Here is a 27296-nt window from a genome sequence, read left to right as displayed (position 1 = left end):
GACTCCTGAGTAGGTTCAACTGCAGGCATAACAGGTGTGCACCACCGCACCCAGCTTTTTTTGTGTTTTGTTTTCGTAGAGACTGGGTCTCGTTATGTTGCCTGGACTGGTTTCAAATTCCTGTGCTCTGGTGATTCTCCCACCTTGGCCTCCCAAATTGCTAGTATTACAGGCTCACCATGCCTGGCCCTGATTAACGTCTTTAAATGAGTTTCCCAGTTTTTCTCATAATTGCAGTGAGCAGAGCTTATAGTCTTGGCCAATGTGAAATGCAGAATTCACTGGTTTGGATTTCTGAAAATCTGTCTGGAAAGGGGAGAGTTATTGTTTCTCTTTTCTCTTAACCAAATTCCCTTTGCTCTCTCTGCTTGCTGCTCTCTGGAAATACGATGAAATGCCCTGAGTCCAGTTTAGTACCTTGAAGACCATTAGAATGATGGTCCCAACAACACAACCTTCAATCTACAAGATTCCTCACTCCCCAATGGCATGTTGGGTATCCATGGCTGCCCTGGACTCTTTCTGGACTTGTTTCATGAAACTAACCCCTAGTAGAACTAAGAAACAATTTTAGGAGAGATATTTATAACAAATTAAATGATAAACCTAAAAATGAATAAAACATATAAAAATAAGGAGAATAGACAAAATGGGCTTGCAGGTGCTGAATGGCCACACATTCTTGGTGCTCACCCCCATGGATGCCTCACCTACTGTGACACTTGGAGAGCTGGCAGCCATCACTCAAGAAATCAGAACACAGTGGCCTCTACTGCAGTATCGGGGAGCAAAAACTAAGCCTGTCAGCTCTCAAGAAACATACTTATGTGTATGTATATATATGACATAAATTTATTCAGTTACTTTGAGATATCTCATGCTAAACACATAAAATGAATTAAGACCAGTGCAAATTTCTGGCAACAGTACTTCATCTCCTCATTATTTATCCAGGGCATTGAAAATTTGCACACATCACAGATCCTTAAGTCATTCTCTGAATCAGGAGGAGAAAAGAGGAGAACAGAGAGAGCTCACTGTATGTGCCAGGCACTGGGCTGAGCACTGCACCTACAGGATCCCACTTGATGCTTGAAATAACCCTGCAAGATAAAACACACACACACACACTTACACACACACACACACACATACATTCACATGCTCAAGCACACACTAGAAACTACAGAACAAAGAAAGCATTGACAACTTATAGAAGTATAGTGCTGGCTAAGTACAGTGGCTCATGCCTGTAATCTCAGCACTTTAGGCCAGGAGTTTAAGACAAGTCTGGGCAACATAGCAAAACTTCATCTCTACAAAACATTTTCTTAGATAAAAATCATTTTTAAGAAGTGGTATAATGCCTAAGGGCTCAGGGAAGCAATATCCCTATGGCTGTATGGTAAGCAGCAGGCAAGGCTATTTGTCAGACCAAAGTGGTAGTGATGCCAGGGTTCCTTTGCACACTTAGCCGGGAGCCTGGCTAGCTCAGCACTGCCTGGGTTTACTTTATACCTTCTATAGCTCTAAAGTTCTGGCAGGTGGGACCTAAGCATAAGAGAAAGTGCTATTACACAGGACTCTCTTGACTCCAAGTGACAGACACCTAACGCAATCCAGCAGAACGTTGAATTACTTGACTCTAATTACTAAAAATGTGCTTAAGTAGATGGCCTCCTGGCTCAGTGGGATCAGGGCTCAACTAATATCAACGAAGGCTCATTCTGTCCCTTCGTTTCCTGGGTCAGCTCTGCTTTTCAGGCAGGCTGTTTTGAGAGAGCAGCAAAAATGGCCCCATAAATTTCATGTCATTTACTTCCCTGCAAATAGCTATGTCAATAAAAAGAAAGCAGCTCATTCCCAGAAGTTTCATCAAAAGTGCAAGGGTGACTTCCATGAGCCCAGCTTGGATCACATGATCATTCCTGAATTAATTACCCTGTTGATTGCCCAGGGTGGCCAGCCCCTCCCCAATCACATGGACTAGTATTAAAAGAGTGGTCCTCTCATGAAAAAAAAATGGAAGGATAGTGGCAGAGAAATATGGGAGGGAGGGCCTCATCTCTATATAAAAAGTATAAGGGTGTTTGTATTCTTTTGTACACTCATTTATATAGTCACTGGAAAAAAAATTGAGAAAAACCCACACACGACTTTCTACATGCCTCTGTGCTTTGTTTTCAACACTGAGCTGTGAGAAATGTAATTATTAAAACAAAACTTTGAAAATAAGTAACAATTTGGGACAATGGGGACCCTTAGCTGATGCTACACTGGTGAGCAGTTTTTTTGTGCCCATGAAGACAGAATTCCCAGGAGCCCTCCTGGGGTCTCCTAGGACAAGCATGTGGGCACCTACTGGCTGCAGTTCCCCCTTTCCTTCCCTGGACTCTCAGGGAGAAACAAGTTCTGGATTCAGCTGAACTGAGTTCAAGTTCAGGCTCTGTTACTCACTGGCTGTGTAATTTTGGGTAAGTCACTTGCTGTCCTTGAGTCCCATATTGTCCTTGGTAAAATGGAGGGGTAGAATTATTGTTAGGTTTTGAAGGCAAAGCGAGGGTTAAAGAAAGACAGAGATAGTTGGCGGCTTCAACAGCAACACCTTTATTGCCAGCAAAACCCTGCGGAGGGGTAAACCAGCTTAGTCCCAGGGCCAACTGCCACTCACAGGCTGGGGTAATCATGGGACTGGGAGGGAGGGTTCAGGGTGGTAGAGCTTGCTGCCCGGCAGGATATGGCAAGGATGTTCCTGCAGTCAGGCTGTTGGGCCTTTGCCTGGAAGGATGCGATAAGGATGTTTCTGCAGTCACGTGGTTAGGAAGGATGTTTCTCATGGCCCAAGTTCCCATGGAATGTTTCACTCTGACCAGGGTCTGCAAAGTGGCTGGAGGTTTACAACATGGTACAGGTTAGACTAACAGTAACACCTCCCAGGTAGAGAGTTCTACAAAGTAAACTTCCCTTGAGCATCTACCCTGTACCAGACATGGTGCTAGGACCCAGGCCACAGGAGGAACAGGACAGATGAGGCCCCTGCTATGCTGGTGCTCATGTCTGATGAAGGAAGCTAACAGGTCATAAGACCAGGTCAGATGGTGGTGGTAATCAAAGACATTACAAAAGTGAGATGAGCCAGAAAGAAACCAAAGGAGCTGTTAGAAACACAGTGACAGGTGGAGACCCCTCCAAAAGGTGACTTTTGAGCAGAAACCTGAGAAATGTGGAGGGGGCTATGGAGAAGGACCAGGCCCTGAAGCCATCCCAGGATTAAAGACCCAGCACCAGGAGGGCAATGGAATGGTCTGACCTGGGCATCCTTCATGCTTCTGTCCTCAGTGATGCACAAACAGAAACATGGGACAATCTCAAGCAGGGTCCATGGAGAAAGCAGGAAGCAGCTGCACTGCAGAGCTAAGGTGGGGATAAAATCTGGCCCAACAGTAAAGCTAGAAGCAGGTGCTGCTTACCACTGCCCACAATGCAGGTCATGAAGCATAACCAGCTGCTAAGTCACGTCCAGGGCAGGACCAGCTGGCTGGACTGCCAGCATCTTAGTAGAGATCCCAGGAGATCAGATGAGCTGGTTAGGGGGGAGAAAAAAAAAAAAACAGGAAACCTTCAGAAAATTCCAGAGGACTCATGACATTTAACATCAACTTACCCTGAGTGGGATCTGTTTGTCATTGCTGGTTCTAAAGAGTTGGTCCCACCAACCCCACCTGCCCGTTGCCTAACCAGGGGAACACTCAGGGTGGGGTCCACAGAAACAATCCCTATGGAAGGGAAAAGGGTGTTTCTCATCCAAAACCAAGGAAGGAGACCCAAAAAACACCACTCATAATGAGCAGAGGGGCCTGCAGGGAGAGACAGGATTCTGCTGCTCATTTGGGTATCTGCTTCCCAGTAGGAAAGGGACAGGATAGAGGGGCTAAGTGGACTCTAGGCTGTGGGGCTAGGGGAGCTGGTGCTGACTGACTGTTGGAGTGAGCCACAATAGGAGGCTTAGAACCCCTCCCTGCAGCCTCTCCAGTCTAATAAGGGGATGGTAATGTGGTCAGTGGGGGCATCCGGATGCAGTCAAAGGGCACAGGGAGTGATGTCTCCTCTGGCCTCCTCTTTCAGCTGCAGATTCTCCGAGTTACTGGAACAGCTTCTCCATGGCCCCACCAGCTTGGAGGGTGGTGACAGCTCCCAGATGACGCTAACCCCAGGGCCCTGCACCATCTCTCCTGGTTCCCCTTGGCCCTGCCCACACCTTTGTAAACAGCTTTTTTTTAATGACCCTTCAGCCACTTCAAGGTCGCTGCCAGCACCTGACTGCCGCATTCCCCAAAGGGACCAGGCTCCTTGGCACAGGAGCTGAGGTTTCTACAGGCACAGAGAATACACTATCCCAACTGTTGGAATGGAGTGGGGAGTGGAAAAAAGAATGTTTGTTCTCAATGCTTAGACTTACCAATTGTTTCATTTAATCACATGAAGGCTGTGTGGCGTTTTGAAGTAGAATTAGTAATCTACATAATTACAAATTATGTTCTTAAAAGAAGCTGCTCAGTGCAGTGCCTGACACAAGGTGGAACTCCACGATGAGTAGGGTAAGAAGGCAGGGTGCCATGGTTACAGACAAGGACTCCAGGTACAGACTGCTTGCTTCAAACCTGGACCAGTGGTGTGAATTTGGGCAACTCTCCGTATTGCTCTTTGCCCCAGTTTTTTCATCTAACAACTAGAAGTAAAAGCAAGGTTATTGTGAAAATTAAATGAATTACAGTAAGCAGAGTGCCTACAACAACACCCCCAGGCACACGGTCAGCACTGGGCATGTTTTTCATTATACTCTTAATGAGGTAAGAGTGAGAACACAGGCGCCAGCCATGAGCCTGGGGTTTCTCTGGCGCAGGCATCAGAGACCCTATTTTAACATCCTCCATTCATTCATTTGACCCTGGTAAAGGAGGAGTCTCATGGGATAGGAACAAGCATCCACCTTGGGGCCACCCATGGTCAAAGCTGAACTCCACCACTGTTCAGCTGGGTGACTTTGGGCAAGTGACTTTCCCTCTCTGATCCCCATGTTCCTTTTTGACAAAAACAGCACAATGGCAGGCCTATGGGGATTGAAGGAGCTGACAGAAAAATGTGTGCCTTAGTTTGAATTTCCTGGAAGTAGATCCTAAGGCAAAGATTCAAATACAAAAATTCTATTTAGACATGACTCTAGGATAGTAATTTTACTGCCAATTCTTCCTTAGGGTGTGAATCCCAGGAAACACCAGTAGAGGAGTGGGAAACTGAGACAGGAAAGGAATGCAGCAGTTAAAGGGACCTTCATCAAGAAAGTTTCCCCTGTGGCAGCCAGGACTCAGCCCTGCCAGGTATCTCTGAGAGACAGCACAGAACAGGTGTCTCAGAGTCATCCCACCCAGAGCAAGGGAGCTGGGGTATTTATCCACCAATACCCACTAGTCACTCCTCAGGGCTCCTTCCAAGGACATGATTCCTCCAGAATGTCCTGCCTGAGCTGCAAGGGTCAGACCTGGGGTTGAGGGCTGGGGCCCTGACAGCACCTCCAGCAATGAGCAGGAACACAGCCTGGTGTGGAGAGTTTCAGTCAGTGACTCCAACACATACGCACACTCACACACCACTCTCCAACCCCAACAAAGTGTGTATGTACATATACATGCATACAAGACTGTTACCCACTTTGATCCTGGTGACTCCATGGGATATACAATAAGGCGGGAATCAGAGGGAAGAGCAGAATTAAGGGGAGTGAAAGTCTTAAGAACAAAATGCAAATTTAGGCAGAAAATCAAGGGGGAAGAGGAGTGGTCTGGACACCAAATGCCTGCTGGGTGGAACCTGCTCTACACACACTGTCACTAATTCTCCAAGAAGCTTCGTGGGGTAGAAGAAATTCCTCTCATTTTACAGATGACAGAAATGTAGTTCAGAAAACTGATTTTACTAATGTCTCAGCAAGCTAGTGAGTGATAGATATGGACTCCCAGATCTTTCTGTCCACAAAGCCTACAAATTCTCCCTTGTTAGGCAGGCTGCATACCAGGCCCTGCTTCTGGGCTCTGCTCCTTTTCCTGCTAGGAAATCATGGCAGAATTGACAAAAACATTTTCCCCCTTCACCACCTGGAGCAGAGCCAATGAGAGGGGCTGGGGAACAGGCCATGAGGCCCTGCACCCACCATTCAATGTGTTCAGGATTGCGGTCCCTCAGAACTCTTGCACCACGTGGTGGCATCACTCATGGTGTCTGGGTGTCTTCTGAGGTTGCATAGGATCCAGTAGAGGCCACTGGCTGTGCTGTCATATCCTAAGAGGCAGCCACACAGGCTTGGATCTCTTGGCTGCTTCAGCACCAGAGGTTGGACAGTGCTCATGCAGTGAGGCCCTCGGGAGAATGAGAGGAGGGAAAGGAAGGGCAGAATGGAGTGATGTAATGTCCATCCACTATGTCCCTGGATGGAGAGACCTACACCGGGACCACCACTGGTACTCATGAAGATGCCAGCCTCCATTTATATGTCCTCATCTGACGACTCCTTCCCATTTTCATCCTGGAGACAAGACCTCTGAACACACTAGCTCTGAGGGCACCTGAGTGTAACCTGAGACAGTCCTTGAAGACTGACAGGATCCCTCCCTTGCCATCTCCAGACCTGCCCCACAAGCTCCCTCCCTGGTCTCCTGGCTCTTGTTCACTCCTTCCAGGCAGCCTTCTACAGTCATCTCTAAAACATATCTGACTGTCCCTCCTTTATCCAGCACCTTCCATGGCTTCCCAGAGCCCTCCAGATCAAGTTCAAGTTCTTTGATCAGACACTTAACCTCAAGCTCCATTCTACCTCCTGAATTAAGATCCTGGAGAAGCCACCTTGCCCAGCACAAGTGCATCACTGAAGTCCCAAATCTTGAACGTGGCCTTGGCCTTGAGGAAGTCATCAACACCCTGGCTAGTGAGGGTGCAGTGCTGCTGCAGGATGATGGTGTCTAAAATTGTGCACCAGGTCACAGGCCCTGCAGAATCATCACCCCTCAGGAATGGGTAGTACAGGAAGTCCATGCACAGGCAGATCTGCTGGTGCTGTTACACTATGAGGGCACTGAGCTCCAAGATGGTGGCAATACATTCCCTGGGATTCCTGCAGGGTGAGGCTGGGGAGAGGAAGCAGCTCCATAACACATATGAAACCCTGGAAGCACTTCCCAGCCAGAATCTCAGGACCACATTACACCCAGAAATGGGTGCCCTCTGAGCACACTTGTCTCTCCATTTCCCACTCCGAGCTCCCTCCTGGCCCCACATGCCCCAGCCTGGCCCAGAGCTTGGAGCCCAGTAGGTGCTCAGTCCATGGTGTTGACTGCTCCCTGGGCCAGGAGAGCGCTTGGTGGCTCTGGGACTCCTCCTGTGGAACCCCTGCCTCTGCCTTGGGACCTCCCAATTCCCATGGGAAGCCCCCACAGCTCTGGATTGTGGCACCTGCCCTGGGATCCTCCAGCCCCATAGGCCATATTTCTTGCCTTAGCCCTCCCAGAACATGACATGTTTCTCAGAATGTGGCTGATGTCCAGGGCCATCTGTGGATGTTTGCTGGGGACCTCTTGCTGATTCCCTTTGTGGTCTGTAGGGCAGGGCCAAGAGGAGAAACCAGCCCAACCTCAGAAAAGACAAAAGTCTCACTGCCACAAGGGCAACCACCAAACAGTCAGCAGTGCTTCCGGAAGGAAAGGAGGTTTCATTCTGCAGAAAGCCCCTTGTTTGGCTTCTTTCTGAAGACAGGGAGGGGTACCAATCCCTGCATACCTGCGGTGCCTACGTTACCATCTGTGCCTAGGATGTGCGACGGGCCCCTGCTCCCACTGCAGGGTTGACATTCCCTCCAGCTGGAGAACTGGGCTCCTGACATCACCTGGCCTCTTTGTCCTGTTCTGGATGAGGGTGGAAAGGCTGTACCTGGTATTTCCCTAGGTCCTTGGCTTCTAATTTCTAGACATCCAGCAGGAGTGACCTTGCCCAGCCCCACACCTGAAATGGGACTCCCTTGTAGAGCAGCCGAGACATCTACAGATGGAAGAGTGCTCTGGTGAGATAGGCCACAGGGGTCCCCGGGGAGGATCAGGGGCCAGAGTATTCCAGAGGTTTCCAACCTTGGGCTCCATGGGAACAATGATCTGGACCTATTTTTTCATTTAGGTCACCAGGAGACAACCTCTAACCCCTGAGCAAGGCATGGTCCAAGCTCTGGCATGAGATTCTCTTCCAGCAACACGATGCTTGCAGGGACAGGTAGAAAAGCCGGTGACCAGGCCTGCTGTCCCCCAGGTAAGGACAGTGTGCTACCCACTCTCTGAGAGGTGGTGCCAGGCCACAGCACTGGGTGCCTGTATCACTGGCTCTGCAGACACCGGTCATGGAGGTCCCATGGAGGTCCTCCCCTCTCCACATTACCTTCTTGCTGCTCCTAGATTTCTTCTAGTCTTAAGCACTTTGAGCCATTTTTCTGTGCATTGGATCTGACATTTTTGCTCTCAGATGAAATATGGCAAAGTAAGCCGGGCCACCAGGATTCCTGGAGGGAAGTTTGGATGCTGGGTCTTGGGCTCCAGGGCACTGATGGGACTGAACCAGAAGGAGCCAGGGAAGGACAAACACTGGGGCTCAGACCCTATGACCCAATGGCCATTTGTGGCCTGTCCTTATGGCCCCAAGACACCCTGTCCTCAGGCCACAGACACCATGGGCTTTAGTCAGGTCCCAGCCCCCCAGTAGTGTCCTGGCACTAGTGAGTGCTGACCCCTGAGCCACAACCACAGTTCTGGGTTTGGGTTTGGTAAAACCACCTCAGGGACAGAGTTCTGGGGCCAGGTTTGGCCGGAACCAATGTGCCTCCCAGGGATGGTGTGTCACTCCTACTTGCCATGAAATGTGCACACAGGCTGCCCCCATGCACATCCCATCCTGCTGGACAGAATGGAGGAAATCAGGGAACAGGCAGGGTGGACAGCTGGGGTGCAGGGAGAGGCAGGTGCATGCTGGGAGGTCAGGCCCTGTGAGGGCTGTGGGGGCATCAGGTGGAGTGGGATCCAGGCGCACCCTCAGTGCAGGTCTCAGGCCAGGCTCCCTGGACCCCGGCTGGGCGATATGGTCACTCCCTGGGGGACTGCTGTCAGGCCCTGGCCGACCACCCTGGGCAGCATCATCCCATCTCAGGACTGGACTTTCTGAGTCCTGAGACAGTACAGGGCTGCCCAAGCCTGACAGACTGGGAGGACCTATTAAGTACTCCATCCCTAGACCAGCCTCACACACAGCAGGGACAGTCTCCTACCTTTACCTGCAGGGCACTGACTGATCCATCTCACTCTAAGGCAACCAAGGCAGAGCTGAGGACCTGTGCCAGGCTGGGAGCCAGTCCCCTCCCTAAATGGGCCTGAGGGAAGCCTCATCCCTGTCCCAGTGCACTGCAAGTTTCAGCCCAGGAGACACACAGGGAAGGGAGGATGGGGCCTCCCCGCTGGCTGACCCTGGAAAAGCGAGACCTGGGAGAAGAGGGAGCGCAGGGCTGGCAGGGGATGCTCCAGGCCCATGGAGAGCTCAGGCTGCACCAAGGGGCTGCCTCTCCTCGGCTGGAGGCTCTGCCCTCTGCAGGATCTGAGGAAGTCCAGTCCTGAGATGGGACAGTGCTACCCAGGGTGAGTGGCCAGCTCCTGACAACAGTCCCCCAGGGAGTGACCATACCACCCGGCCAGGGTCCAGGGAGCCTCGGCCAAGACTTGCCCAGTGCACTGAGGGTGCACCCAGAGCCCACCCCACCTGATGCCCCCACAGCCCTCACAGGGTCTGACCTCCCAGCATGCACCTGCCTCTCCCTGAAACCCAGCTGCCCACCCTGCCTGTTCCCTGACCTCTTCCATCCTGTGCAGCCCACAGACTGTGACCATATCTCCGGCCACTCTGGCCCTTCCTTTACCTTTGTCCTGTCAGAATCTCTGAGCAAGATCTCCCAGGTCCATCCAAACACCTGCTTTGTCTACTTTTGACTGGGCCATTGAACATCACTGGGCCATCCCAGCTGTCCACAGGCTCCTCGATAACATGCATTTCCCCTGACATCTCCCAGCAGTGCTCAGCAGCCCCCACTGACCAGGTCCCTGCTGACCAGATCCAGCACATCAGATCCTCCCTGACCACACCCTCACTGATTAGACCCCCATCACCAGGCCTCACTAACTAGATTCCCGCTGTCAGGCCCACAATGACCAGGACTCCACTGATGAGGACCTTACTGACAAGGCCTCACTGATCAGGTTCCACTGATCATGACCCCATTTCCTGGCCCCACAGATGAAGCCTCACTGACCAGGCCTCCAGGGAATAGGCTGCCACTGATCAGGCCCCTACTAACCAGGCCTGAGGTGACCAGATGTCCCTGACTGGGACACTAATGAGTACGCCCCACTGAACAGGCATGCACTGCTCAGATCCCTGCTGACCAGGTCACCCCGTAGACCAGTGCTACAAAAGCCACCACTGATCAAGTCCTCTCTGGCCAGGCCCCCACTGATTAGGTTCCACTGACAAGCCTGCCCTGAGCAGGGCCCCACTGACAAGGGCCTCTGCTGACTAGGTCCCATGTGACCAGGCCGCCACTGAATAGCACCCCTTGACCTGGTCACCAGCAACCCAGCCCAATCTGACAAGGCCACCACTAAGCCCCAGCTGACCAGGTCTCCACTGACCAAGTCCCACAGCCCAGGTTTGCACTGACCAGACACCAAACATTTGTCTGCCACTAGGAACCCACTCACCAAGACCTGCACTGCTAGATCCCTCTAATGAGACCCTCTCTAAGCAGACCCCTGCTGACCACCCCCCACTAAATAGGCCTCACTCACCAAGTCCCAACTGACTAGGTCCACTGAGCAGGCCCACACTGATCAGGCCCCTCCTAACCATATCAGAAGGCCAAGCGGCAATGAGATGTTTCATATGGCAGGAGTAGGAGCAAGACAGAGAGAGGAAAGAGGTGCGAGATCCTGTTAGACAACCAGATCACATGAGAACTCACGATCAGGAGATCAGCATCAAGAAGATTAACCATTGGTGAAGGATCCTCCACCCACACCAACGCCCACTGTTTCCAGGCAGAAGCCTCCTGCAGAGGCAGAGCCTCTTAGGAAACTTCCACTATGGCAGTGCAGAAGGAAAATATAGGCTTTGGGACCCCACACAGGAGGCCACCATCCTCCAGACTCCAGATTCATAAGTCCACCAACGGCTCACACCCTCCATATTGAAAAGCTACAGGCACTCCACACCAGCCCAGCCCATGAGAGCAGCCATGGGGGCTACACTCTGCAAAGCCACAGGTGCACTGCCCTGGTAGAGGTTCCCCATGAGCCTCTGCCTCTGCAGCAGGTTACTCCCCCTTCCTACTAGCCCCCACCATCCCAGCACCCTACTGATGACCTACTCCTCCCCATGCTACCCCTCCTTTTCCTTCCACCCCAACCACCTCCCATCCAAGATTAAATCACCTCCCACCTGGCCCACCTCCAACATTAAGGATTACATATGAGTTTTATAGGGACACAGAGCCAGCCTATATTATTCTGACTCTGATACCCCAGAACCTCATGTCCTTCTCACAGAGCAAAACACATTCATGGCTTTTCAAAAGTTTCCAAGACTTAACTCATTCCAAATGTAAAAATTTCAAAGTCTAATCTGAGACAAGGCTACAGTCCCTTCTGCCAGTAAGTCCCTGAATTAAAAAGAGATTTCTTTCCTTTCAAGCAGGCATTGGGTAAGATTTCTCAATCCAAAGGGAAGAAATTCCCCAGAAAAATAACACAAATGCAAGTCCAAAACCCAGAAGGACAGTATTCACTCAATCTCACAGCTCCATAATCATCAAGAGAACTCACTATCATGCAGACAGCATTAAGGAGATAGTGTTCAACCATTTATAAAGAATCCAACCCCCACCCTCATCTTTCACCCCCACCCACAAAATAATCTCCCCCATTCTCCCCACACCCCTACCTCCAACACCCACTCTACTCCATGATTAAATCACTTCCCACCAGGCCCCAACTTTAACATTCCCTATTACAGTTCCATGAGAGTACTGGTAGGGACACAAAATCAAGTCATATTATTCTGACTTGGGTTCCCCCCAATCTCATATCCTTGTCACACTGCAAAATAAAATGATGCCTTCTGTACAGTCCCCCAAAGTCTGTCTCATCTGAGACAAGGCTGCAGTCCCTTCTGCCCATGAACCTCTGAAATACAAAGCAAGTTAACTACTTCCAAGGTACAATGATTTTACAGACGTTGGGTAAGCATTCCCAGCCAAAAGGAAGAAATTTGCCAGAAAGAAGCACAAAACACAGATGGGACTTACAGACCCCATGCAAGTCAAAAACCCAGCAGGCCAGTCATTGAATCCTAGAGCCCCCAAATCATCTTTTCTGAATCTATATCCCACATCTGGAGCACAGGGGTAGATGGCTGAGTTCCCAAGGCCTTGGGCAGCTCAGCATCTGTGGCTGTACAGGGTCTATCCCCAACAGGTGCCCTGATGGGCCGGGCTGGTGTGGGGTGCCTGTGGCTTTTCCACAATGAGGGTGCAAGCAGTTGGTGGGTCTATGAATCTGGGGTCTGGAAAATCGTGCATCCCTCTGTGGGGGCTCTAACTCTATATGTTCCTTCTGTACTGCCCTAGTAAAGGTTTCCCATGAGGCTCTGCCTCTTAGAAAAGCTTCTGCCTGAACACCCAGGTTTTTCCCTACATACTCTGGAGTCTAGACAAAGGCTCCCAGGCCTCTAATTTTGTGCTCTGTGCACCTGCTGGCTTAATACTATGTGGAAGCCACCAAGGCTTGAAGCTTGCACCCCTGAAGCAGTGATGCAGCCTGTACCTGTGCATCTTTCAGCCATGGCTGGAGCTGGAGCTGGAGCTGCAGGGATGCAGGCAGCAGTGTCCTGAGGATGGACACAGCAGCGCGAACATGGGACTGACCCAGGAAAGCATTCTTCGGTCCTAGAACTCAGGGTCTGTGACAGCAAGCTCTGCTGCAAAGGTCTCTGAAATGCCTTCAAGGCCTTTTAAATATTGTCTTAGCTATTAGCACTGGGCTCCATTTTATGCAAATTTCTGAAGCCTTCTTGAATTTTCCCACTGAAAATCAGCTTTTCTTTTTGACCACTTGGCCAGGCTGCAAATTTTCCAAACTTTTAAGCCCTGCTTCTCATTTAAATATAAGTTTCAACTTGAGATCATTTATTCAGTCACACAGAAGGCCACAGGTTGTTCAAAACAGACAAGACACCTCTTGAGCTTTGCTGCCTACTTCATTTCACCAGATATACCCTAAATCATCACCCTGAAGTTCAAAGTTTCAGAGGTCCCCAGGGCAGGAACACCGTCCAGCCAAGTTCTTTGCTAAGGCAAAAAAAAGTAACTTTTTCTCCTGTTCCCAATAAGTTGCTCATTTCCATCTGAGACCTTCTAAGCCTGGCCTTCACTGTCCCTCCTTCAGTCACTCTTTTAATTATAGCTATGTAACAAGTCTCTATGGTCACCTTTTAATTTAACATGACTCTACAATAGTCCAAACTTTCCCTCATCTTTCTTTCTTCTTCCAAGTCCTCCAAATTGTGCAGCTTCTGGTCATTCCCCACTTCTGAACCTGCTTCTACATTTTCAGCTATCGTTGTGGCAGCCTGGCAATGTGGGAAAAGAAAAGTCCATTTTTAGGGGGAAAATTCAAGAAGGCTTCAGGTATTTGCATAGAAAAGAAGCAAAATGCTAATAGTAAAAAAAAAATGAGGAAAAGACCTTGAGGGCATTTCATAGCTCCACTCTACAGTACAAATTTTCTGTAATATCATTTTTAAAAGAGGTTTAGTTGGCTCATGGTTCTGCAGGCTGTAGAGGCAGCAAGGGGCTTCTGCTTCTGGGAGGATCAGGAAGCCTCCCAATCATACCAGAAGGCCAAGTGACAATGAGATGTTCCATGTGGCGGGAGTAGGAAGAAGACAGAGAGAGGAAAGATGTGCCACACCCAGTTATACAACCAGATCTCATGAGAACTCACTCAGGAGATCAGCATCAGGAAGATTAAACAATGGTGAAGGATCCACCCACACCACCGCCCACTGTTTCCAGGCAGAAGCCTCCTGCAGTGGCAGAACCTCTTGGAGAACCTCTGCTAGGGCAACGCAGAAGGAAAATATGGGCTTGGAGCCACCACACAGGAGGCCACCATCCTCCAGACCGCAGATTCATAGACCCACCAACAGCTTGCACTCTCAGAGTGGAAAAGCTACAGGCACTCCACACCAGCCCAGCCCATGAGAGCAGCCATGGGGCCTACACCCTGCAAAGCCACAGGTGCACTGCCCTAGTAGAGACTTTACATGAGCCTCTGCCTCTGCAGCAGGCTACACCCCCTTTCTACTACCCACCACCCTCCCACCACCCCACTAACAACCTACCCCTCACCCTATCCACCCCTTTTCCTTCCACCCCTGGCCCCCTCCCATCCATGATTAAATCACCTCCAGCCAGGCCCCACCTCCAACATTAAGGACTACAATTCACATGAGTTTTGGTAAAGAAACACAGCCAAATCATATTATTTGGACCCTGATCCCCCACAGTCTCATGTCCTTCTCACACAGCAAAATATATTCATGCCTTTTCAAAAGTTTCCAAAAGTCTTAACTCATTCCAACATTAACTCAAAGGTAAAAAATTCAGCATCTCATCTGAGACAAGTCTACAATATCTTTTGCCTATGAGTCCCTGAATTTAAAAGGATGTTCTTTTCTTTCAAGGTACAATAATGGTGCAGGCTTTGGGTAAGCTTTTTCAATCGAAAGAGAAGAAATCTCCCAGGAAAATAACACAAATGGGACCATAGGCCCAATGCAAGTCCAAAACCCAGGAGGCCAGTATCCATTCAATCTCACAGCTCCAAAACCATGAACAGAACTCACTATCACAAGGACAGCAATAAGGAGATAGCCTTTAATCATTTATGAAGGATCCACCCCCCACCTCCAATTTTCATTCCTCAGCCCCACCATAATTCCCCCATTCTCCCTTCCCCCCATCTTCCAACCCCCACTCTCCACCGTGATTAAATCACCTTCCACCAGGCCCCACCTTTAACATTCTGATTACAATTCCACATGAATTTTGGTAGGGATACAGAGCTAAATTTTATTATTCTGTCCCTGGATCCCCAAATCTCATGTCCTCACATTGCAAAATATGATGATGCCTTCCCTACGGTCCCCTAAAATCTTTTTTTAATTTTTTATTTTTTATTTATTTATTTATTTATTTTTTTATTATACTTTAGGTTTTAGGGTACATGTGCACAATGTGCAGGTTTGTTACATATGTATCCATGTGCCATGTTGATTTCCTGCACCCATTAACTCGTCACTTAGCATTAGGTATATCTCCTAATGCTGTCCCTCTCCCCTCCCCCAACCCCACAACAGTCCCCGGAGTGTGATGTTCCCCTTCCTGTGTCCATGAGTTCTCATTGTTCAATTCCCACCTATGAGTGAGAACATGCGGTGTTTGGTTTTTTGTCCTTGTGATAGTTTACTGAGAATGATGTTTTCCAGTTTCATCCATGTCCCTACAAAGGACATGAACTCATCATTTTTTATGGCTGCACAGTATTCCATGGTGTATATGTGCCACATTTTCTTAATCCGGTCTATCGTTGTTGGACATTTGGGTTGGTTCCAACTCTTTGCTACTGTGAATAGCGCCGCAATAAGATCTTATATCATTCCAGCATTTATGCAAATATTCAAAGCTTAACACCTCATCTGACACAAGGCTACAGTCGCTTATGCCCATGAGTCTCTCAAATATAAAGCAAGTTAACTACTTCCAAGGTACAATGCTTGTACAGGCATTGGGTAAGCATTCCCAGCCAAAAGGAAGAATTTTGCCAGAAAAAACGAAACATACATAGGACTTACCGGCCCCATGAAACTCCAAACCCAGAAGGACAGTCATTCAATCCTACAGCTCCAAAGTCACCCCTTTTGAAACCTTGTCCCACATCCAGGGCACAGGTGTGTGAGGGCTGGGCTCCCAAGGCCTTGGGCAGCTTGGCACCTGTGGCTTTGCAGGGTTTATGCCCCGTGGCTGCCCTCATAGGCTCGGCTGGTGTTGAGTGCCTGTGACTCTTCCCCACTGAGGATACAAGTTGTTGGGGGGTCTATGAATCTGGGGTCTGCATGATGGTGGCCTCCAGTGTGGGGGCTCCAATCCCATATTTTCCTTCTGCACTGCCCTAGTAGAGGTTTCATACAAGGTTCTGCCTTTTTGGGATGCTTTTGTCTGGACACTGCACCGTTTTCCTGTGAGCCTTCTGATCACAAGTGTTTAAAAATTCTTTTCAAAGATCAAAACTTTCATTCATCTTGTCTTCGAAGCCCTCCAAACTCTCCCGACCTCTGTCTGCTACTCCCTTCTGAACCTGTTTCTACATTCTCACTATCTTTACCACAGCCTGGCAATGTGGTAAATGAAAACAAATCCATTTTCGGGGGGAAAATTCAAGAAGGCTTCAGATACTTGAATGAAAAGAAGCTGAGTGCTGATTGCCAAGACATTAGGGTAAAACTATTAAATGAAGATATTTAATAGTTCCACTTTGCACTACTAATTTTCTCTATGACCATAAAGAAAAGAGGTTTAATTGGCTCATGATTCTGCAGGCCATAAGGAAACATAGTGGCTTCTGAATCTGGGAGGAGTCAGGAAGCCTCCCAATCATACCAGAATGTCAAGGGGCAATGAGATGATTCATGTGGCAGGAGTAGATGCAAGACAGAGAGAGGAAAGAGGTGTCACACCCTATTATACAACCAGATCTCATGAGAACTATCACAAGGTCAGCATCATGAAGATGGTGCTTAAACATTGGTGAAGGATCAACCACCCACCCCCACCTCCCACTCTTTCCAAACAGAAGCCTGCTGCAGAGGCAGAGCCTCTTGGAAAACCTCTACTAGGGAAGTGTGGAAGGAAAAGATGGGCTTGGAGCCCCCACACAGATGGCCACCACCCTCCAGGCCCCAGATTCATAGACCCACCAGCAGCTCACACCCTCTGTGGAAAAGCTACAGGCACTCAACACCAGCTCAGCCCATGAGAGCAGCTGCAGGGGCTCAACCCTGCAAAGCCACAGGTACACTGCCCTAGTAGAGGTTTTCCATGAGGCTTTACCTCTGCAGCAGGCTACTCCTGCTTCCTACTGCCCCCCACCCACCCACCATTCTACTGCCAGCCTACTCCTTCCTACCCTAACCAATCCTTTTCCTTCCACCCCCAACCACCTCCAATCCATGATTAAATCATCTCCCCCAGACCCCACCTTCAACATTTGGAATTACAATTCCACATGAATTTTTATAGGGACACACAGCCAAACCATATTACTCTGACCCTGATATCCCAGAATCTCATGTCCTTATCACAGAGTAAAATACAATCATGCCTTTTCAAAAGTTCCAACAGCCTTAACTCATTCCAAATGTAAAAAGTTCAAAGTCTCATCAGAGAAGAGGCTACTGTCCCTTCTGCCTATGAGTCACTGAATTTAAAAGGGATTTCTTTTCTTTCAAGGTACAACGATGGTACAGGCATTGTGTAAGCTTTCTCAATCCAAAGGGAAGAAATTTCCCAGAAAAATAATACAAATGGGACTGCAGGCCCAATGCAAGTCCAAAACCCACCAGGACAGTATTCACTCAATCTCACAGCTCCAAAATCATCAAGAGAACTCACTATCATGCAGACAGCGTTAAGGAGATAGCGTTTAAACATTTGTGAAGAATCCGCCCCCCCACCCTCATCTTTCACCCCACCCAAAAAATAATCTCCCCCATTCTCCCCACACCCTTACATCCAACCCTCATGCTTCTCCATGATTGAATCTCCTCCCACCAGGCCCCACCTTTAACATTCCCCACTACAGTTCCACATGAGTATTGGTAGGGACACAGAATCAAATCATATTATTCTGGCCCTTGATCCCCAAATCTCGTATTCTTCTATCCTTGTCACACTGCAAAATACATTGATGACTTCTCTACTGTCCCCCAATGACTTTAATTATTCCAGCATTTACTGAAATGTCCAAGGACTTACAGACCCCATGCAAGTCAAAAACCCAGCAGGCCAGTCATTGAATCCTACAGCTGCAAATCATCTTTAGATCTAGAGCACAGGCATGTGATGGCTGGGCTCCCAAGGCCTTGGGCAGATCTGCACCTGTGGCTGTGCAGGGTCTATTCCCCGTAACTGCCCTCATGGGCTGGGCTGGTGTTGAGTGCCTGTAGCTTTTCCACACTGAGGGTGCAAGCTGTTGGTAGGTCTATGAATCTGAGGTCTGGAGAATGGTGCCTCCATGTTTAGGAACTCCAACCCTATATTCTCCTTCTGTACTGCCCTAGTAAAGGTTTCCCATGAGGCTCTGCCTCTTGGAAAATCTTGTACCTGAACACCCAGGTTTTTCCCTACATACTCTGGAGTCTAGACAAAGGCTCCCAAGCCTCTAGTTTTGTGCTCTGTGCAGCTGCTGGCTTAACACTATGTGGAAGCCACCAAGGCTTGGAGCTTGCACCCCTGAAGCAGTGATGCAACCTGTACCTGTGCATCTTTCAGCCATGGCTGGAACTAGAGCTGCAGGGATGCAGGCAGCAGTGTCCTGAGGCTGCACATAGAGGGGGGTCATGGAACTGGCCCAGAAAACCATTATTCTCTCCTGGGCCCCAGGCCTATGATAGCAAGGGCTATCATATGCCAAGGTTTCTGAAATGGCTTCAGGGCCTTTTCCCTATTGTCTTGGCTATTAGCACTGGGCTCCTTTTCATGCAAATTTCTGAAGCCTTCTTCAGTTTTCCCCTGAAAATCAGCTTTTCTTTTTGACCACTTGGCCAGGCTGCAAATTTTCCAAACTTTTGCGTTCTGTTTCTCATTTAATATAAGAGTTGGGACTCATTTAATGTAAGAGCCATCAAGACATCATTTCCTCAGTCACACATAAGGGCACAGGCTCTCTGATACAGACAGGACACCCCTTGACCCCTTGAGCTTTGCTGCCCAGAAGTTCATTCCATCAGATACTCAGTAAGTCATCACCCTCAAGCTCAAAGTTTCACAAATCTCCAGGGCAGGGTCACTGTGCGTCCACGTTCTTTGCTACAGCAAAACAAAAGTAAACTTGGCTCCTGTTTGCAGTAAGTTCCTCATTTTCATCTGATACCTTCTAAACCTGATCTTTACTATTTTCCTGTGAGCCTTCTGATCACAGGTATTTAACAATTCTTTACAAAGATCCAAACTTTCCCTCATCTCCCTGTCTTCAAAGCCCTCCAAACTCTCCTGAACTCTGTCTGCTACCCCCTTCTGAACCTGCTTCTACATTATCACTATCTTTGTCGCAGCCTGGCAGTGTGGTAAAGGAAGACAAGCCCATTTTCAGCGGGAAAATTCAAGAAGGCTTCAGACACTTGAATGAAAAGGAGCTGAGTGCTGATTGCCAAGACATTAGGGAGAAGGCCTTGAAGACATTTAATAGATCCACTTTGCAGTAATAATTTTCTCCATGATCATAAAGAAAAGGGGTAATAGGTTAATGATTCTGCAGGCTGTAAGGAAGCACAGTGGCTTCTGAATCTGACAGGACTCAGGAAGCCTCCCAATCATACCAGAATGTCAAGGGGCAAGGAGATGTCTCATATGGCAGGAGCAGGAGCAAGGCAGAGAAAGGAAAAAAGTGTCATGCCCTATTGTACTGAAATGCCTAACCTTGTTTTTACTTTAACTCGTTACTTTGAATTTTGTTCTGCTGGTCTCTTTAATCACCTAGCCTTGCTTCTCCTGTAAATAAGACTCTCTCTAGCTAGGAAAGCCAGACAAACTCCAATTGACCCCTTAATTTACAAGACACTAAGAGCTCCTCACCCAACCCCCTTTGGTAAGGAGTTGGCCTAGGTAAACAGATCCTCAGCATTTCAAAAGAGCCCAATTAACCGATAAGGTACTAACACCAACAATGTATGAAGTTCCCAGGAATTTTCTCCAAGAGATAACAACATAAAACCTTCAGTTCCTGCCCAGCATAGACCCTATATCTAATTATAATGAAAGATTTAGAACTTTGCACCTCGTACCATTGCTCTTCTTGTAACCATTTGTCTTTTAAGTTGTTTATCACTCTGTAACCATTTTGATTCTTTTGATTCTTGCATGTTTTTACTTCTGTAGAATTATTACATTTGAGTCCCCCTCCCCTTCCTAAACCTAGGTATAAAAGTTAATCGAGCCCCTTCCTCATGGCCGAGAGAATTTTAAGCATTAGCTCTCTCTTTGGCTGCCAGCTTAATAAAGGACTCTTAATCCGTCTCAAAGTGTGGCATTTCCTTAACTCGCCTGGGTACAACAATACAAGCAGATCTCATGAGAACTCATTATCACAAGGTCAGCATCAAGAAGGTGGTGCTCAAACATTGATGAAGGATCTGACCCACACCCACAACTCCCACTGTTTCCAGGCAGCAGCCTCCTTCAGATGAAGAGCCTCTTGGAAAGCCTCTATTACAGAAGTGCAGAATGAAAATATGGGCTTCGAGTCCCCACGCAGGTGGCCACCAACCTCCAGACCCCAGATTCATAGACCCACCAGCAGCTCACACCCTCAGTGTGGAAAAGCTACAGGTCCTCAATACCAGCCCAGCCCATGAGAACAGCTGAGGGGCTAAAACCTGCAAAGCCACAGGTGTACTGCCCTAGTAGAGGTTTTCCACGAGGCTTTGCCTCTGCAACTGGCTACTCCCACTTCCTACCATCCCCCACCCTCCCACCACCCTACTGCCAACCCACTCCTCCCAATCCTACCCATCCCTTTTACCTTGCACCACCACCAACCTGCTATCCAAAATTAAGTCACCTGTCACCCGCTTCAACATTAGGGATTACAATTCCACATTAGTTTCATAGGGACACAGAGGCAAACTATATTATTCTGACCCTGATATCCCAGAATCTCATGTCCTTATCACAGAGCAAAATACAATTATGACAAAAGTTTGAAAAAGTCTTAACTCATTCCAAATGTAAAAAATTCAAAGTCTCATCTGAGACAAGGCCACAGTCCCTTCTGCCTATGAGTCCCCGAATTTAAAATGGAGTTCTTTTCTTTCAAGGTACAATGACGGTACAGGCATTGGGTAAGCTTTCTCAATCCAAAGGGAAGAAATTTCCCAGAAAAATAACACAAATAGGCCCACAAGCCCAATGCAAGTCCAAAACCCAGCAGGACAATATTCACTCAATCTCACAGCTCCAAAATCATCAAGAGAACTCACTATCATGTGAACAGCGTTAAGGAGACAGTGTTTAACCATTTGTGAAGGATCTGTGCCCCTCCATCTTTCACTCCCACCAACAAAATAATCTCTCCCATTCTCCACATACCCTTACCTCCAACCTCCAACGCTTTTCCATGATTAAATCACCTTCCACCAGGCCCCACCTTTAACATTCCTCATTACAATTCCACATGAGTTTCGTAGGGATGCAGAGCTAAATCATATTATTCTGACCCTTTCCCCCATATCTCATTCATGTTGTTCTCACACTGCAAAATACAATGATGCCTTCTCTACAGTTTCCTAATGTCTTAACTCATTCCAGCATTTACTGAAATGTCCAAAGCCCAAAGTCTCTTCTGAGACAAGGCTACAGTCCCTTCTGCCCCCGAGCCTCTGAAATACAAAGCAAGTTAACTACTTCCAAGGTACAATGATTGTGCAGGCATTGCATAAGTATTCCCAGACAAAAGGAAAAAATTTGCCAGAAAGAAGCAGAAAACACAGATGGGACTTACAGACCCCATGCAAGTCAAAAACCTGGCAACACAGTCATTGAATCCTACAGCTCCAAATCATTTTTTCTGAATGCAGATCCCACACCCAGAGCACAGGGGTATGAGTCCTAGGCTCCCAAGGCCTTGGGCAGCTCTGCACCTGTGGTTTTGCAGGGTCAAACCTCCACAGTTGCCCTCATGGGCTGGGCTGGTGTTGAGTACCTGTAGCTTTTCCACAATGAGGGTGCAAGCTGTTAGTGAGTCTATGAATCTGGCATTTGCAGAATCGTGCCTTCCTGCATGGGGGTTCCAACCCTATATGTTCCTTCTGTACTGCCCTAGTAAAGGAGTCTCTGCCTCTTGGGAAGGTTTCAACCTGGATACCCAGGTTTTTCTGAACATACTCTGGAGTCTAGACAAAGGATCCCCAGCCTCTAGTTTTGTGCTCTGTGAACCTGCTGGCTTAACACTATGTGGAAGCCACCAAGGCTTGCAGCTTGCACCCTCTGAAGCAGTGACCCAAGCTGTACAGGTGCATCTTTCAGCCATGGCTGGAGCTGGAGTTTCAGGAATGCAGCCAGCAGTGTCCTGAGGATGGACACAGCAGCGGGGCCATGGGGCTGGAGAAGGAAACCAGTCTTTTCTCCCAGGCATCAGGGCCTGTGACAGCAAGGGCTGCTGCAAAAGTCTCTGAAATGCCTTCAAGTCATTTTTAACATTGTATTGGATAATAGCAATGAACTTCATTTTATGCAAATTTCTGAAGCCTTCTTGAACTTTCCCACTGATAATCAACTTTTTGACCAGTTGGCCAGGCCACAAACTTTCCAAACTTTTAAGCTGTCCTTCTCATTTAAATATAAGTTTCACCATGAGGTCATTTCTTTGGTCACATATAGGACCACAGGCTCTTTGACACAGACAGGACACCTCTTGAGCTTTGCTGCCTAAAATTTCATTCCACCAGATACACTCTAAATTATCACCCTGAAGTTCAAAGTTACACAGGTCTCTAGTTTAGAGGCATCATGCAGCAACGTTCTTTGCTAAGGAAAAAACTAGAGTGACCTTGGCTGCTGGTCCCAGAAAGCTCCTCATTTGCATGTGACACCTTCTAAGCCTGGTGATCACTGTCCATCCTTCTGTCACCTTTCTAATTATAGCTATTTAACAAGTCTCTGCACTGGTCCAAACTGTTTCTCATCTTCCTGTCTCCTTCGAAGACCTCCAAACTCTCCAACCTCTGGCCATTACACACTTCTCAACCTGCTTCTACATTTTCAGCTGTCATTTCATGTGTCACAGCCTGACAATGTGGTAAAAGAAGAAAAGTCCATTTCAGGAGAAAAATTCATGCAGGCTTCAAACATTTGCCTGAAAAGAAGCTTAGTGCTGATTGCCAAGAAAACAGGGAAATGGCCTTGAAGGCATTTCATAGCTCCACTTCACAGCACAAATTTTCTGTATAATCAGAAAGAAAAGAGGTTGAATTGGCTCATGGCTCTGCAAGCTTTAAATAAATCATAGAGGCTTCTGCTTCTAGGAGGACTCCGGAAGTCTCCCAATCATACCAGAAGACCAAGCAGCAATGGGATGTTTTATGTGGCAGAAGTAGAAAAACAACAGAGAGAGGAAAAAGGTGCCACACATTGCATAACAGGGTTATACAACCCTGTTATACAACCAGATTTCCTGAGAACTCACTATCACAAGGTCAGCATCAAGAAGATGTTGCTTAACCATTGGTGAAATATCTGCCCCCTACCACCCCCAACCCCCACTGTTTCCAGGCAGAAGCCTGAGGCAGTCAGACCCTCTTGGAAAACCTCTACTAGGGCAGTGTGGAAAAAAATATATGGGCTTGGAGGCCCCACGCAGGAGGTTTCCATCCTCAGACCCCAGATTCATAGTCCCACCAACAGCTTGCACTCTAAGTGTGGAAAAGTTACAGACATTCAACACCAGCCTAGCCCATGAGAGCAGCCATGGGGGCTACACCCTGCAAATCCGCAGGGGCACTGCCCTAGTAGAGGTTTCCAATGAGCCTCTGACTCTGCAGCAGGCTACTGCCCTTTTCTACTGCCCACCACCCTAACACCACCCTACTGCCCGCCTACTCCTCACCACCCTCCCCATTTGTTTTCCCTTCCACCCCTGCCAACAACCCGTTCGTGATTAAATCACCTCTCACAAGGCCCCACCTACAACAGTCAGGAATACAATTCCCCATGAGTTTTTGTACCGAACACAACCAAACCATATTATTCTGACCGTGACACCCCCACATCTCATCGCCTTCTCACAGAGAAAAAAACAAACATGCCTTTTAAAAAGTTTCCAAAAGTCTTCATTCATTCAAGCAGTAACTCAAATGTAGTAAGTTCAATTACCATCCAAGACAAGGCTGCAATCCCTTCTGCCTATGACTACCTGAATGTGAAAGACAATTCTTTCCTTTCAGGTTACAGTCATGGCACAGGCACTGGGTAAGCTTTCTCAATACAAAGGGAAGACTTTCCCAGAAAAATAACACAATTGCAACACAGGCCCAATGTGAGTCCAAAACCCAGCAGGACAGCATTCATTTATCAAGAGAACATACTATCACACAGACAGCATAAAGGAGATAGTATTTCACCATTTGTGAAGGATCTGCGCCCATCCACACGTTTCAACCCCACTCGTACGATGTATCCGCATTCTCACACATCCCTCACCCAGCCCACATTCTTTACCATGATTAAATCACATTCTACCAAGCCCCACATTTAACGTTCCCCATTAAATTCCACATGAGTTTTGGTAGGGACACAGAGCCAGGAAATATTATTGTCCCCTTGGCCCCCCAAACTCATGTCCTCCTCATAATGCAAAATACAATGATGCATTCTTTAAGGTCCCCCAATGTCTGAACTCATTCCAGCACTTACTCAAATGTCCATTGGTGAAGGATGCAACCCCACCCCTGCCTTTCAGCCTGAACCCCACCACCATCCCCCCAACCCTCCCCAACCCCCAATACTGCCAAACCTCCCCACACCCCCCAAGCATCCACCCTCCACTCTCCACCATGATTAAATCACCTTCCACCAGCCCCCAGATTTAATATTTCCCATTAAAATTTCACATGAGTTTTGGTAGAGACAAAGAGCCAAAACATATAATTCTGTCTGTGGTCCCCCAAATCTCATGTCTTCCTCACATTGCAAAATGCAATGAGTCTCCCAAATCTTAACTCATTCAAACAGTAACTCAAATGTAGTAAGTTCAAGTCTCATCCAAGACAAGGCTGCAATCTCTTCTGCCTATGACTCCCTGAATGTAAAAGACAGTACTTTTCTTTCAAGTTCCAGTGATGGCACAGGCACTAGGTAAGATTTCTCAATACAAAGGGAAGATTTTCCCAGAAAAATAACACAATTGGGACACAGGCCCAATGTGAGTCCAAAACACAGCAGGACAGCATTCATTTATCATGAGAACTCACTATCACACAGACTGCATTAAGGAGATAATATTTCACCATTTGTGAAGGATCTGCCACCCATCCCCATGTTTCACCCCCACCCATACCATGAACCCCCATTCTCCCACATCCCCCTTCCAACACCCATTCTCTACCATGATTAAATCACCTTCTACCAAGACCCATATTTAACATTCCCCATTACAATACCACATGAGTTTTGGTAGGGACACAGAGCCAAATAATATTATTGTCCCTTGGCCCCCCAATCTCATGTCCTTCTCATACTGCAAAATACAATGATGCATTATCTAAGGTCCCTCAATGTCTGAACTCATTCCTGCATTTACTCAAATGTCCATTTCTGAAAAATCCACCCCCCACCCCTGCATTTCAGCTCAAGCCTGACCACAATACCCCAACCATCCCCAAACCCCAATACCCCAAATCTCCCCCCACCCACAAGTTTCCACCCTCCACTCTCCACCATGATTAAATCACCGTTCACCAGCCCCCATCTTTAACATTTCCCATTAAAATTCCACATGAGTTTTGGTAGAGACACAGGGCCAAAACATATTACGCTGTCACTGGTCTCCCAAATCTCATGTCTTCCTCACATTGTAAAATGCAATGATGCCTACCCTCGACTCTCCCAAATCTTAACTCATTCCAGCAGTAACTCCAATGCAGTAAGCTCAAGTCCCATCCAAGACAAGGCTTGAATCCCTTCTGCCTATGAAGCCCTGAAGGTAAAAGAAAATTCTTCTCTTTCAAGTTACAATGACGGCACAGGCACTGGGTAAGCTTTCTCAATCCAAAGGGAAGATTTTCCCAGAAAAATAACAGAATTGGGACACAGGCCCAGTGTGAGTCCAAAACCCAGGACAACATTCATTTATCATGAGAACTCACTATCACACAGACTGCAATAAGGAGATAGTATTTCACCATTTGTGAAGGATCTGCCGCACATCCCTATGTTTCACCCCCACCCATAAAATGAACCCCATTATCCCACATCCCCCTTCCAACCCCCATTATCTACCATGATGAAATCACCTTCTACCAAGCCCCACATTTAACATTCCCCATTACAATTATACATGAGTTTCGGTAGGGTCACAGGGCCCAATAATATTATTCTCCCCTTGGCCCCCCACTCGCATATCCATCTCATACTGCAAAATACAATGATGTGTTCTCTAAGATCCCCCAATGTCTGAACTCATTCCAGCATTTACGCAAATGTCAATTTGTGAAAGATCCAACCCTCACCCATGTCCTTCAGCCCCAACCCCACCACAATCCCCCAAAACCTCCCCAACCCCCAATACATACAACACTCCCCACCCACACCAAGCAGCCACCCTCCACTCTACACCACGATTAAATCACCTTCCACCAGCCCCCAAGTTCAACATTTCCTGTTGAAATTCCACATGAATTTTGGTAGAGACACAGAGCCAAAATATATTATTCCATCCATGTTACCCCAAATCTCATATCTTCCTCATATTGCAAAATGCAATGACGCTTTCCCTAGAGTCTCCCAAATCTTAACTCATCCCGGTAGTAACGCAAATGTAGTAAGTTCAAGTCTCATCCAAGACAAGGCTTGAATCCCTTTTGCCTATGACTCCCTGAATGTAAAAGACAATTCTTTTCTTTCAAGTTACAGTGATGGCACAGGCACTGGGTAAGCTTTCTCAATCCAAAGGGAAGATCTTCCCAGAAAAATAACACAATTGAGACACAGGCCCAATGTGAATCCAAAACCCAGCAGGACAGCATTCATTTATCAGGAGAACTCACTATCACACAGACTGCATTAAGGAGATAGTATTTCACCATCTGTGAAGGATCTGCCACCCACCCCATGTTTCACC

General features: G+C 47.8%; 1 pseudogene across 1 annotated transcript in view; it reads right to left on the bottom strand.

Annotated features, from left to right (window-relative positions):
- Nucleotides 1-2583: 2583 nt before the first annotated feature.
- LOC129461030 (ankyrin repeat domain-containing protein 18B-like) overlaps nt 2584-27296 on the bottom strand; it is a 295938-nt pseudogene continuing 271225 nt past the window's right edge. The window contains exons 10-15 of the transcript XR_010121426.1: nt 8050-8085; nt 6209-7952; nt 5467-5595; nt 4460-4729; nt 3471-3583; nt 2584-2887 (exon numbers count right to left, since the gene is read on the bottom strand). The product of XR_010121426.1 is annotated as an ankyrin repeat domain-containing protein 18B-like (transcript). The remainder of the gene's footprint in view (nt 2888-3470; nt 3584-4459; nt 4730-5466; nt 5596-6208; nt 7953-8049; nt 8086-27296) is intronic.

The sequence above is a fragment of the Symphalangus syndactylus genome, chromosome 1 (assembly GCF_028878055.3).
Source record: "Symphalangus syndactylus isolate Jambi chromosome 1, NHGRI_mSymSyn1-v2.1_pri, whole genome shotgun sequence".
Lineage (NCBI taxonomy): Eukaryota > Metazoa > Chordata > Mammalia > Primates > Hylobatidae > Symphalangus > Symphalangus syndactylus.
Note: the sequence above shows the minus strand (reverse complement) of the source record. Positions and strands in the feature narration are given on the sequence as shown.